The sequence below is a fragment of the Chelonia mydas genome, chromosome 8 (assembly GCF_015237465.2).
Source record: "Chelonia mydas isolate rCheMyd1 chromosome 8, rCheMyd1.pri.v2, whole genome shotgun sequence".
NCBI classification, from domain to species: domain Eukaryota; kingdom Metazoa; phylum Chordata; order Testudines; family Cheloniidae; genus Chelonia; species Chelonia mydas.
In genome coordinates this window covers 86,473,241-86,486,552 of record NC_057854.1, presented here as the reverse complement: position 1 = coordinate 86,486,552, position 13,312 = coordinate 86,473,241, and the positions used below count along the sequence as shown (strand labels likewise).

The window sequence follows — 13,312 nt, the reverse complement described above, 5'->3', positions numbered from 1 at the left end:
GGGAGATTCATGACACCACTGACTAAACTCAGAACACAGGAAGGGCTTCCTTCAGTCCAGGTTTCTCTCAGTAACAAAAAAAACCAACAGAATTCCCAAATCCAATATATCACATAAGGCCCTTTGGCTTCTAGTTAAAGTTTCTATTGGCCTGCTAAGCCAGGCACTGACAACAAACAGCGGTGGTGTTCTACACTCACAACGAGTAGTGATAGTCTTCTTGCCCACCACTGGTGGTTTTCACAGGAATGGGAATGGGGTTTTAGTGGTATTTTGAGAGCCTCCATAACATTCTCTTAGTGACCTTTTCTAAAGTGGAGAAGCCTAGAGGAGGTAAGTTGTGAATAGAATGGGAGAACACCTAGGGAAAAATGTGCTCTCAGCCGATCATTGCCATTCAGTTTAAGTCTGTAAATAACAGGCTACACACTGTGCAAATGATAAGAAGTTCCCACTCTTTGTTATTCATTTTGAAGCAAAAATGAAACCCTCAAGGAGGAGAACACAAAAGTGGATTGCCTAAATTTATTTAAGACCATAGATGTGGCCAGGGGTATCTGTATTGCTGAATCACAGATGCCTGCTGACTAGAATTTATTATTAGGGTAATTTGAAATTTTAAGTAAGAGTTGCATTTATGTCTGAAGGAGAGTGGCTGAGGGCCTGATTCTGACCTCATGGCAGTTTTACACTAATGGGTAAAGATTCCACTGGGTCTGATTTTCAAATATTTTGCTCCAGCATCTTCCTTTTACACTTGTATGAAATGCTGCCATTCTTATTTGGTAAGCATTTCACATTCATTTTGCAAACTTATAAGTGATTACACAAGGAACAAGGCAAGGGGAAAATCAAGCCAGTTGACCTGAGTGGAGTTAATCTGGATTCCCATTAGCATCTGACATATGAATCAGACCCTGTGTAATACTAACAGAGAAGACTTCTCATGGAAACTCTGTCTCTGAAATACTCATCACATCATAAGATTAGGACAAGACCTTGCAACCCTTGGAGACACAACAGCCTTGTAGTTTAAGATGGGCTTCCTTCCCCTGCAACCTCCTGAAGTATTGGGATGGGTAACAGAGTTTAGTCACAAGCTGCTGACATGATGGTGAATCCAAAATGCTCTAATCTACACTGACCACAAAGTCAAGGTCAGCATCATGTCAGCTAACTCGCCCCGTCAGATCTCATTCTAACACAAGTCCTGCCTATCAGCATGGAATGGCAATCGCTGAACTCACTTCTCTGGACAAAAATTTACAAAAGTTACTTTTGAAATACCCATTAAGTTCCTGACATGTTCCTCATTATTCTTGGTCCTTGTAATAGACATAAAACAGTGGTGAAACTTGTCAAAGTCTGCTTTCCGCATCAACTGATTTGAGATGCAGGATCCAAATCCTTCACTTGGCTGACACATGTACAACATATTTTCTCACCCATAATGTTAGACATATTTTACTATAGGGACAAGAGAGCTGGCAAAACTCATTTACCATAATCTGCACTGGATTAAAGCAAGGAATTCAATTCAAGAATTTGCCAGTTGCATAAGGTCTTTGGTTCAGCTCTGCAAGCTGCCTACAGCTGTCCCCTTCTATTCGCTACACTGGGAGGTTAGGGTACTCAGCACTTCTTGGGGTTGCGCCTGTGGTAAGCTAGACATGAGGTACTTTGGCAACCATTCTTCCTTCATGTCCTTATAGTTAATTGCAATTGCCTGGGCTAACCCCGTTATCTTCTAAGTTTCTATCAGAACTGGTTGTGGGGCTCAGCCTGCTCAGTTCACAAAGCTCCCAACCTGCAGATATCCCCTGGAGTCCCTATGGGGCTTCCTTCACAGCTGTACCAGGCAGGTCTGTAAATATAGACCATTTTGCCCTCCCTTTCCTTCCCTTCCCTTTGTTTAGAGGATATTTCTTTTTTGCCCAGATATTTTCATGGCTTTTTCCCCCCCAGGGATCGAGCCAGTCTGCTTTAATTTTTGTTTATTGCACAGGGTCTAGGCTGCTAGTTAGAGACAGATGCTTTGTAAATAAAATAAATAGGTGTCCACAGCCAGCAGCTAAGCAAGGGCATTCTCTTCTCTGAGCTTGAAGACAGTAATAAATTCTGCTTATAGCATCTACAAGGTGAACCAGAGGTAGAAGAAACAATGAAATATAATTGACAAGTAAGCCTTCATGAAGTCTTTTCAGTTGACGTCAAAGCCTTCTTACATGACCTATACCCTAATCCTTCAAAGTCATGCACCGGCCTTGAAATCAATGGGACTATTTGTGGTAATAAAGTGACGCACATATGTAAATGTCTCAAATAAGATCCTGATCACCCCACAACTATTTGTATATGATGCAGGCCAAGATGAGATGGTGAAAAATCAGAGCCTCATAACACAGACACTACTGACACATGCCATAACTCTTGTATCAGAGAGTTGAATGGAGAGTTCATTCAGTTAATGTACTTTTGGCTCACAGGCCTGGTTTTTTTTCTTTTTTTTTTTTTAAAAGGTGAGGTGTTAGTGACTTCTTTCCCAGTCTGCCTTATACCTACCTGTGCAGGTCGAGTCTCCATAGAAATAAAATAAAAAATATTTAAAAAAAAAGCAGTGTCATTTTGCCCTTCCCATCCTGGCAAAACTCCCATGGACTTGTGGGAATGTTGCACGTCCAGGACTGAGTCAATATTGGATGTTTGTTTCATTTTCTTCATGTATGTGGATATAGAGACTAAGCTCTTTTGGGCAGTGACTGACTTCCTGGTCTGTGTTTGTACAGGTCCTAGCACAGTGGAGTCCTACTCCTTGAGAGGAATGTAATACAAGTCATTCAGAGAAGGCTGCTGATTAGAGAATAAGTTAATTGTCAATGAAAATGTAAGGCTCTGTGGCCATTTAAACATGACTAATTTGGTTATTAGACTCATCGGAGGCTTTCACCTACATAAGCCCTCAGCAGCATTACAGACTGGACTACAGCCATTGTTCTAAATGAAGGGATAACACCTGTCACTACATTTATTATTGACCCCTCCAAGTAGTACTGTCTAGTCCAGGTTAAGGTAAACAGAGGTACCTTATTTATTTCTCTCCTGCTACAGCTATGTAAATCTTCAGTGAACCCTTTTGATTGTATTCAGCCAATATATCTAGAAAGATTTCTGTGAGCAGAAAAGGAAAGGGACTTTACTGGTGTCTTGATTAAAGAGAGACCCAGTTTACAGCTGCCTGCCTTCAGAGATAGCTGGATAATTAAAAAGTCACCATGTTTAAAGCTCTGTTCTTGAGACTCATTTCCTGTAGCTATCCTGCAATGCTGCTACTCCATACTATGTAAAAATGGCTCGGAATGTAGCATTCACACAATGGTGATGCTTTGCAATAGAAAAAAGCTTTGTCACAGGGGCTTGACTGTCCAGACATACCCAGTAATTTCTGCTACTGATGGCCTGTGCTGCAACATGATCTACTGTTTGTCGGCAATCTTTCTTCCCCTTGCACTTGTCATGTAAAAAACCAGAATGATCATATAATTGACATTTAAAGAAAAACAAACGATGTTTCATATACATAACCCTGCTTCCCATATTAATTCAAAGTAGCTGAAATCGTGTCCCAATATGAATTTAGTGACTGATTATTCTTGATAAACAGATAATAAATGGCTGAATGGATTTCAGAGATAGATGAAAGGGAAATGCGACATCTGTATAACCACCATCAAATAGCAGTAAGATAATCAAGCACAAGGCAGGCAATTACAGTGGTAATTGAAAGTAAATGAAGAGTTACAGCAGTGAGCTTTGGGGAGAGCCATAGTCCACATCTCAGAAAATAGAATAGCTTTCACTGTGGGAAAACAGACAGCTGAAAAGGGAGAACAAACTGCAGACTATTTCTATAAAATGTGGCAAAACCAACAGCCTGTTGCTGTTGGAAAGGAGCTGAAAGCACAATTTTAATCACCACAAACTGAACCCTCATATTTATATTTCTTAGATCTGTGAAACCCCAGGAAGCCTCAGGTTGGTGGTGGGAATTTTTTTAAGTCACCTTTGGAGTGATTGTCCTGACTTAGGGTGCAAGGAGTATTGTACAATGGAGAACCATAGTGCTGTAAGAAGAAAAGGAGGACTTGTGGTACCTTAGAGACTAACAAATTTATCTGAGCATAAGCTTTCGTGAGCTACAGCTCACTTCATCGGATGCAACAATGAAGTGAGCTGTAGCTCACGAAAGCTTATGCTCAAATAAATTTGTTAGTCTCTAAGGTGCCACAAGTACTCCTTTTCTTTTTTGCGAATACAGACTAACACGGCTGCTACTCTGAAACCTGTCATAGTGCTGTACAGTCACAGATTTCATGGCACCAACCTAATTGCTATAAACAGTCTCAGTGGGCTCTAGCTACACACTGGTGTGTTGTAGGGCTTAACCAGGAGGCAAGAGTTCTGGTTCTGTTCCCAGTTCTGCAGTACTTGCTCTGACCTTGGGCATGTCATTTAAGACTAGATTTACAGAACTGGCCTCATCATGGGTGCCCAACTATAGTCGGATTTTGAGAGTTGCTGAGTACTCAGACATCTAATTGAAGTCACTCAGACTGGTGGAAGGAGGCAAAGGGGGCTTAATGCTACTTTGACACCTCCCAAATCATGGGCCAGAGCGGGGTGCGCACTCAGCAGCTTCCCACACTTGACTATGGTTTGCTGCACTGGCCCAGAATAGCTGGAGTGCAGTGTGCCCTGGTTACACCCCACCCCTCATGTCCCTACACTGGGGGGCCAGTCAAGTGGTGCTCTCCTCATCTCTTTCCACTAGATCACTCCCTCTTTGTGGCACAGCCCTCTGACCACATCACTGTAGTTTTCCCCTTCCAGGATACCAAAGTCTTTCTGGACTAAGTATCTCAGGCAGCCTTCCAATCCACTGCCCAGACTGTGCCACTTCCCCAGTGAGTGGTAGCAGAACCCAGGCCTGGCAACTGCTCCAGGTTCCAGTCCAGGGGCCCTATGACTAGCAACACTGTGCACGACCCCAGATCCCATTCCTGTTTCTCTGGACTGCTTCCTACCTTTCTTCTCTTGCTTCAGTCCCAGCCCGCAGTTACCACTGGAGCTCCCTCCAGCTATTTCACCCTTCTTGGGCTCTTGTGAGAGTCTGTAGTGCAGGGAAGCATCCCAGGACCTAGTGTCTCCCTAGACCACCTCCACCTCTCTTGCCAATACCCCTTCTCTCAGGGCCTGCAGAGTTCCTTCCAACAGTCCCCTTCTTGTGCTCCACTTCCTGGTGTTATACCAGCTAAGCCTGTCCCTGCATAGCTGGGCTTCATCAATTAGACCTTATCAGCCCTGCCTCTCCTCTAAGTGCAGCCTGTCACAAGGTTAATTGTCCCTTTTTACTTACTGAAGCCTCCTGTAGGGTAAACAACCCATCAGAGGGCCACATAAGGGATGGCATATGACTATTAAGCCAGTCCTACACACAACTGCTGTAAAGGGGCTGCAGTGGAGCATAAAACTGGGGCTCATGCAAGTTTATATAGTGCCTAGCAAAATGGTCCCTAATCCAGACTTGGGTCACTGTACTACAACAAATAGCCCATCGGTCCTACAAGAAACTCACTCTGCAAAGTCACAAGTGTGGGTACGTAGGGTCAGATTTTTCTAAATCACCTAAGGGATTTAGGAGCCCAAATACCATTCAAACTCATTCATATGCATCTATGATACATAACTTTCCAACTATCTCACATGGCTTAGATCCATTACAGTGCTTCTGATGCTGGCTGCTATAGGATTATCTCAGGTGTGATCTCCTAGCAAAGTCTACTTAGGTTGCCTTGGCTGCTTAGGAAGATGTGTGCATATATAGAGAACAAACTGTCATAGTCAAGATCTGCTACGTGACTGAGAGGAAAGCTGTGCCCTCATGCTTGGGAATGACTAAATGACTAAGTGGTGTTATTAGCTATCACCTCATCAGCATGCAGCACCACTTCTTCTCCAGGCTGTAGCAGAAAATGCAAAAATGAGAAGGAGAGATAAAAGGATGGGGGAAGGCGAAATGTGGTACATTTGGTGATCCAGATCCTCATCTGATGTAAGCCAGCACAACTCCTTTGAAGAAAATGGTGCTACACTGCTTTACCCCAGCAGAGGCTTTGGCCTGCTTTTTCCTTGTGCTTCTACCCCCATATCCATGGGGCATATACTGCCAGTGGGTCAGCAGAGACATTACATACAGCAGCCTGTAGCGGACACATAAGCATTTGACTTTTGCATTTTCTAGCCAGCCAAAAAGCAGATTTGAGGGGGATCCCCCACAGTTCTTTCTCAAAGGCCACTGGCACTAATTCTTCTCAGTAGGCTCAGTGCCTAAAATAGAACTACCGCTCTCCCACACCATCCCCAACTCTGAGTCACTCTGACTGTGTGATTTTCCCTGCCTGGGTCTCATGAGCTATTTCCCTCACCTTTGCCATTAGCCCCCTATTTCTAAGTGCTTTCCCATTAGCAGCCGTTAGAATTAACAGCTAATTGAATCTGACCTCCAAAAGAAACTGTACATTTGACATTAGTAGTGTGGTAGCCATGTTGGCCCCAGGAGATGAGAGAGAAAGTGGGTGAGGTAATATATTGTATTGCACCCAAGCTCTGTGAAGCTTGAAAACATTCATTTGAACCAACAAATGTTGGTGTAATAAAAGATATAACCTCATCCACCTTGTCTCTGTTTAACTCAGAACAGAATTCTGTGGAATTTTCAAGAGTGAAGTGAAAGATAGAATTTGAAATGGCTGCTCTCAGCAGGTTCTCTCCTGGGTCTGAGGGTATCTTGGCCTGCCTGTTAGCCAAAGACAACAGGGGGTTGTTCAGAACATGAATTAATGACCCCAAAATGAGCATCTTAGCCATTCTGTTGGATGCTGAATAGACTCTGCTAAAGGAGAAAGGATGCCAGCATAGAAATGGAGAGGATGAGGGAAGTGGTACTTCTTAAATCTGCTGTTCATTTCTTCTCCATTGGATCACCTCTCCAATCCAATCCAAACACAGCAAGCGGCAGGGGCTGTGATCTGCAATAGTACCAGTCCAGCTGCCTGCAGTGGCTTAAGAGCGTGAGTACCAACTTCAAGGCACACTGTTGGGAACCAGGGCACAAACTCCAAATTGGGGTGAGTTCTAGACTTGGATTTCACCAATCAATTATCAAGTGTTATGCACTAACAGCTTAATGATGGAGTCACAGACAGTCCCCTTGGGTACTCTGATCTATGTTGCCACCCAGGTAAGGTAATCTTTGTGAGAGATGGTCCCTTACACCAAGAATCACAGCAATATTCAGGTTATTTCTGTCAAAGAACTGCTCACTTTCCCCAGGTCAAATCACACCTTATCTCTCACCCCAAAGACAATGCTTGCAGCCAAGCCTATAGTAAACTACATAAAGGTTTATTAAATAGGAAAAGGAAATGAGATTTACAAGATTAAAGCAGGTAAATATACACACACAAATGAGTTACAATCTTAAGTTTCAAAAAGTAATAGAAGCTTCTGTAATAAGCAAGATATACATGTGCTGTAGGGTTAACCCAGGCTAAGAAGCTGGGGACCTCTTGCTTATGCCTAGAGCCCTGTGTGGATACAAATGTATATCTGAGGATGCAGATATCCATGGATATAAACTGGTATCTGCGGAACCACAGGGCTTTCCTGGAAACCACAGCAGCCAAAGGAACAGAACGTAGGGCCTCCACTTCCAGGAGCCAGCGCCCTGCGTAGCAGCTCCTGGGGCGCGGCTGTACCACCCCCAGTCCTGCCCCCAGCCCTTCCACACAGCTGCCCATCTCCCATCTGGGGGCGTGTACACCGCTTGCACGCACTAGCGCGACCAGGGACAGCTGCTGGTGAGCCTGGCGCCCGCCCCAGTGGGTGGGGCTAGCAGCGGTACAGGCACGCCAGAAGAGCTGCTGGCCTGGGGCGTTGGCTCCTGGGAGCAGCGGCCCCACATTCTGCTCCTTTCGCCAATGTGGTCCCCGGGAGAACCCTGCAGTTCTGTTGATACCGATTTATAGATTTACAGATAGCTGCATCTGCAGGTATAAATTTGTATCCACGCAGGGCTCTACTTGTGCCTAGAAAACCTTGCCTCTCCGTTAGGGGAGGGGAAAATGTATTCTGTCCTCTTTAGTGTTCCACAATAGTAAGACAGGTGTCCACGGAGCTTTCCTGTTGGGCAGGGCCAGCTCTACAGTTTTTCCCGCGCCAAGCAGTGAAGTAAACTGCCGCCGCGGACGGCAAAAGGGAGAAGCTGCTGCCAAATTGCTGCCACGGGCAGTGGGACAGAGGGACTGCCGCGGAATTGCTGCCACCACGGAAACTCTGCCGCCCCTTTCTAACTGCCGCCCCAAGCACCTGCTTGGAACGCTGGTGCCTGGAGCCGGCCCAGGCTGTTGGGCAGGACATAACATGTTCTGTTGGAGAATAGCAATTCACACTAGTTAATGGCTCCCTCCTGTCTGGTGATTGACACAGTCAGAAACTTATAAGATAATATCTGAGTGGTTGTATTGCAACATCTGTATCCCATGTTGTAAGTGAGATTAATGCATGCAGCAACTCACAAGCATTCAATAAATCTAAAGACTATACACGTTCTTATAATTCTAGTACTTACTTTAACAAGACCAACAAGTGGGCCAGACAGATTTCAGCCATGTATTTGTCAGTGTTATGAGACACAGGGACCTTGACATGAGCTGGCACCTGGTCTTCACAGTATCTTCAGTGACAGGGCAGTCATGGAGGACAAGTTAAGGGTGACAAGAGCAGTATTAACTCCCATGTGGATAGCTACATGGTTCTGATGGCACTATGCTACAGAGAAAGGCTTCTCCCAGCCCTGACCCCTCCCACCACAGATCTGGCCCTCCCACAATGCTCTGGAGGCCTGACCTGATTCAATGGGACAGAGGGGCTTCCACAAGCTCTCAGGGAGGGGAAGAGCATGCCAAGGAGGTGCAGTCTCCTGCCCAGTTACAGTGTAGGGATGGGAGGTGAGGAGAAGAAAATAAGCCACAGACGTGTTCTCTTCTGGCTTTGCTACCTCCTTGCTCACCCAATTCTTTGGAGAAATACCAGCCCCAAGTCTCTGGGGAATTAGGTCCAGAGGATTGGTTGCATCCCTATATCCTTTTACTGTCTCTTTCTTTGATAGAGAGCTGTGTCCAAGATAAGCCCATAGTGCTGAACTGGTGAGATCAGCCTTCATTGGAAAAGACTGTACAGAAAAAGAACATGTGTAATACATCTCAAGATGTCCCATAAGAAAGCCTCATCTTATGTAGTGTCCATTAGAAAGGCATCTATGCACTGTGAAATTATAACAAAACATGCACAAGCTAAAAGTTTCAGAGTAACAGCTGTGTTAGTCTGTATTCGCAAAAAGAAAAGGAGTACTTGTGGCACCTTAGAGACTAACCAATTTATTTGAGCATAAGCTTTCGTGAGCTACAGCTCACTTCATCCGATGTAGCTGTAGCTCACGAAAGCTCATGCTCAAATAAATTGGTTAGTCTCTAAGGTGCCACAAGTACTCCTTTTCTTTTTACAAGCTAAAAGTGACGCTCAAAGTCCACCTTTCATATGTATCATTTAACTCAAAACATGCAACCAAACTAAAATGTTACATCAAATAGTGCATATAAATAGAAAAACTGACCTAAATGGATTCCCCACTAAAATAAAAATCAATCACAATCAAACCATAAAAAAAAATTTAATTTTATATACGTGTGCTTGTATGAGATAGCCAGTGCAGTGTTTGACAATTCTGATTTACATACTGCATGTGAAATTTCCTTTCCTCTCTATTTTGCCTCTAAACTGGGCATGTTAGTAGCTTCAAAAGCAGACAAAATTAAATCCATACCCATTATGAATAGACAGGAGAGATGGTGCCTGGGTGCATTATATTACATTAGCGCCCAAGTTCAGGCACCATTTTCTAGGCAATGTACAAACGCTGTAAGAGACAGTACATGCCCTTGAGACTTTGCAATCTAAGGAGACAAAGGAAGTACTGCCCCCATTTTGCAGATGGGGGAAGTGAGGCACAGAGATTCAATGTCTTATCCAAGATCACCCAGGAAGTCCATGGCAGATCGGGGACTGGAATTTATCTCCTGAGTCCCCATTTAGTGCCTTAACCACAAGACCATTCTTTCCCTCTACAGAGAGGGCCGCCCAGAAATGCTGTTGCTAGGATAACAGGTATCCTTTGCTATGTTAACGGCCACATAAACGATCCTTCTCTAAACATTCCTCATTTTTATCAGGATACAGTGGCCACAATTGAAACACTTTTTGATTCTAAAGAGCAATTGACAAAAAAATCTCTTGTGAATCAATAGCAAGAATTATGTTTGTAACAAAGAATATTTTATAATCTATACTAATGTTTTCCATTTGTGTTCCATGTTCTGGATAACTTCCAGTTAATTAATAAATCAGCCTTGTTAATACTTGTTCAGCACAGCTGGCAGTCAATAAGTTTACCAAGGGTAGTGGGCGATTCTTCATCACTGACAATTTAAAAATAATAATCAAGATTGGATGTTTTCTAAAAGATATACTCTAGGAATTATTTTTGGGAAGTTCTGAAGCCTACGCTCTACAGGAGGTCAGACTAGATGATCACAGAGGTCCCTTCTGGCCTTAGAATCTATGAAAAAGCATCTCAGAGCAGAAATGGCTGAAATGCAGCCTGAGTATAAACACATTCTCCTTCTGGTTTTCCTCCTCGCCTTTTGCTGGCTGTCCTCCCTAGTAATGAAATGTTATGAATGTATAAGGACAGGCTAATGACTCATAACTATATTGTAATAGTCAGTTGGAGAGAAAGGGTAATTCAACTCTCCACTCCCCCGTCTTCCATTTAAATCCTAAATATTGAATCTATAGCATCCTGTTTGCTATTTGTCTTCCCTTCTCACTTACCCGCACAGTAGCATTTCTAGGAGATACCCAGTGCTGGGTTGCAGCGTGCAAAGTGATTGCCTGCAGAAGGGCTCCATAGGACCATGTCCGACTTATAAAATGGTGTTTACCAGTGTAATTTTTTTTTTCTGGGCTTCATTGCTGTATCACTCTGAATAGCTGCATCTGGCGTTGGCTGGTGAGTCACTGACTAACCCTTTCCATTCTCTGATCATTGTAGTGACCCATTGCAGGCCATGTGTCTCTCCCACCCTGTACATTTTATTTGGAGGACATTGGTATAGCAGAGGTGTAAAATGTTGTAATATATGTAACACTGACAGACTCCGGTCATCGATGGGCGGGATTGAATCTGGGACCTCTGGAGCTAAATGTATGAGTCTACTGCATGAGCTAAACACCACATGTTCCTTAGCTAAGGCTGTAGAGCTGACTCATTAATTTCTCTCTAAGTGGTCTTGGTGCCACTAGAGGGGACAGAACACCACACCCAGGAAGTGTGTGGGTTACACACACTCTGCTGGGTTCAGCTAATATGTGGACTAGCCACTGCCCCCTCGCTGGAGCAAGTCCTTCCAAACCCTCCAGGATTATTAAAAGTGATAAATAAATGATCTAATGAAAACATTGGTAACAGTGAACTCAAGGATATGGGGTTTTGTAAAGAAACAGAGGTGGGATTTAGTCTGTTTTAGCCATTAAATTAAGAGTCCACTGTGGGAAAAACAAGAACCCACCCCTAAATCCAGAGTTTTTCAAACCCGATAACAGCCTAGCTCCCAAGTCCTTCAAGTTACCCCCTAGAGTGGGACAATCTGGAGCTGTCATGAGCAGGAACAGGAGCAATACGGCCGAGAGCCACCTCTGTTCAACAGTGGGACTGCAGGCCACAAAGCAGCAAGACAACCATTAATAACCCCATTTGAGAGCCACTGCTCACCCGAGGCCTTCACTCAGGCCCAGAAGCGCCGTGTGAAAGACAAGTTATTCCCCTTCCTACTGCCATGGAATGTTGGCTTTCATTCAGCCAAGCAAGCTGGCTCTCCTGAACACGCTACCCTGGTGCCTGCCAGCTTCCTTCCCCCACAGCTCAGCAGAGGGTAATATACATATTGAGAACTGTATACAGTATTCATTGCATAACACTTCTCACCCTGGTCAGTGTTTGCCTCTCAGCAGGAAGAAAATAATGCTCCTCAGAAAGAGCATTCAGATCTCCAGGCACTATCATTCCATTAAAGAGAATCCTTAGGGCTAAAGAATGTCTCTTAAGAATCTCGGGATTAATTAGCAATGTTGAAAGGGGAGCCTATAAGAGAGAAAGATTGTGAGAGAAAGCACACATGAGCAAGCGCACCAAAACCAGCAAACATGCTTTCATCATTGGAAAACCTGACTGGTATTTCTAGGTGCCCAGAGATACTACTGACCCACAGGCCCAGCATGATGTTAATTGGCACTTTGCTCCTGGAGGTGACATCTTTCAGGTGAGACATAAAATCAAAGTCCTCCTGATCGCTTGTAGTCATTACAAATCTCACATGGCCTTCTACACATACTAGTACTGGGTAAGAAAGGAAAGAGATACAGGTAGAAATGGAGACTGATAAACAAAAGAAAGGATGTGGGAGAAATACAGAGATAAATAATCAAGTGGAGAAAAGAACAATGGTATCCCAAAAATTTCATAAGGCGAATTATGTAGGCCACCAACATTTGATTTAACTAGTATCCCATTGGGATCCCAGGTTGCAGACTGAGTTGTTCACCAGTCCCATGACTATGACTGTTTACTTATTATAAGTGCCAAATTAGTAGACAATTAACACCTTAACTTTTGTCAATTCAAACCACTCCTTGCCCTTCTTTGACTTTTGTGGTCCTGAACTCTAATTTTTGCAAAGTATTTGAGTAAAACTTTTGCTGAAGTAAACTGACGGCAGTTCTAGTTATGCCAACATTTGAGTCCTATGCACAAAGTGACTACTCACTCGCCTAAAAATTAATTAATTGCTGCTTTGATCAGCTGGAGAAGTATTTAAGAACATAGAGCATTAAGGTCTTGTGGCACACTGAGCAATCAAAACATAGCCATATTTGAGCTTTGGGGTGTGATAATGGGGGGTGGGGGTAGCTCCCTTTTATGGACACCCAGCCAGCCAGCAGCTATAAAATCCCTCTTAGTAGCTGTTCTCTAATTGCTCTAACTGTAAAGGGTTAAAAAGTCTCATTGCTATGCATAGGTAAAAGGAAGTGAGTGGGCACCTGGCCAAAAGAGCCAAGGGGAAGGCTAGAACTTTTTAAA

At 43.8% G+C, this 13,312-nt stretch overlaps 1 protein-coding gene across 1 annotated transcript in view; it reads right to left on the bottom strand.

Annotated features, from left to right (window-relative positions):
• Positions 1-11,060, bottom strand: part of GNG12 (G protein subunit gamma 12) — a 106,885-nt gene extending 95,825 nt beyond the window's left edge. Inside the window, exon 1 of the mRNA XM_043521031.1 lies at positions 11,008-11,060. The gene's annotated coding sequence lies outside the window, so the exon portion shown is untranslated. The remainder of the gene's footprint in view (positions 1-11,007) is intronic.
• Positions 11,061-13,312: the final 2,252 nt, after the last annotated feature.